The sequence below is a fragment of the Sorex fumeus genome, unplaced genomic scaffold, assembly GCF_029834395.1.
Source record: "Sorex fumeus unplaced genomic scaffold, SorFum_2.1 ptg000026l, whole genome shotgun sequence".
Taxonomy (NCBI): Eukaryota; Metazoa; Chordata; class Mammalia; order Eulipotyphla; family Soricidae; genus Sorex; species Sorex fumeus.
This window is the reverse complement of record NW_026606083.1, coordinates 18,772,730-18,773,990: the sequence shown is the minus strand read 5'-3', so window position 1 is coordinate 18,773,990 and position 1,261 is coordinate 18,772,730. Positions and strand designations below refer to the sequence as shown.

The 1,261-nt window shown below is 55.7% G+C and overlaps 1 pseudogene; it reads right to left on the bottom strand.

Moving 5' to 3' along the window:
* LOC130024115 (uncharacterized) lies at positions 1 to 113 on the bottom strand (annotated as a pseudogene).
* Positions 114 to 1,261: the final 1,148 nt, after the last annotated feature.

Sequence of the window (1,261 nt, the reverse complement as noted above, 5' to 3'; positions counted from 1 at the left end):
ACAGAATATGAACGCTTCAAGAATTTGCCAATCATCCTTGTGCAGGGGTGAAGCCAATCTTTCTTTTGCATCTATCCTTCCAATTTTATCCTATGAGCTGCCAAAGCGAGCACCACCTTAAATGTTTCCTAAAGGAGCAGATTAATTTTGGAAGTCCTCCAGGGGAGGAAGAAGGCTAGAGCAAGGAGGGACCTGCTTCTTGTGCGGTTCACAGTCAAGTAACAGAATACTAAATTAACCCTCTAATCGCCACCGAGTCTCGTGTTTGTCACCTGTTAAAGCGCGGGAGGGGTGGGCCCAAATGCTTCCGAACCCACAGACCCTTCTAACAGCCGGGTCAGGACTGGGTCAGACGATGCCTTACGAAGTGTCATCCCCACCAGCGGGGTTCCTCCCACTCCCTCCTTCCGTGTCTCACTGGGACCCTGTCCTGAGCCTTTCCAAACTGCTGGGGTCGCTGGGCTGTAGCCCGCCTGCCTTTACCTGCCAGGAGATCCCGCGGAGCCCGCGCAACTCCGAGCCTGCGAGCAGTACTAAGCCGGGCCCCAACGGCTCAAGGGCCAATGTTGTCCGGTTGCTAAGCAACGCCAGGACGCGCCTGCGCGTCTCCGCCCAAGGATGCCTTTGCGGGGGGGTGGGCGGCTGAAGATGTCCATTATCCTGCACGGGATTGCGGTCTAGGAGCCCGACTTCTGTGCTTGGAGGCAACGTAGACGCTAAGAAGTCTCCTGTTGCTTGTGGTTAAGGGCTGAACCGCGCGAACACAGTAAACCAGGCGGGAGTGTGGGCGGGCTGGCTGCGAACACACGGTCTATGCGAGGCTACTCGGTTCGGTCCAGTTCTGGCCCGCGCAGACCACGCGACTTCCACTTCGCCTCTTCTGCCCGGTGTCCACGTTCCGACGACCTGCACTGCCGCCTTCTCATCTGGTGGACGTCCAACTTCTCGCGCCTCTCTGCCCTTCCTCCCCCGGGTCTGTAACCACTTTCCTCTCTGCCTCCTTCAACTCCAGACCCAATCGGCGGTGACATCAACTAGCTCTCTACCTTTTTGTCGTGTTTCATCCCCTTTCTTAAATTCTCACGGACCCCGCAGGTCAGGCCATCATTTGGGTCCTCCTAAAAGATAATATGGGTTTCTCTCCTCTACCAAGATATTTCTGCTATTCACAGAGAGGTCATGCCACTCCCCTACTCCAATTCCAGTGGCTTCCTTAAGGAAAGCCTCTGAACCCTCATTGCCCTCTACATTCAGAGCTGTC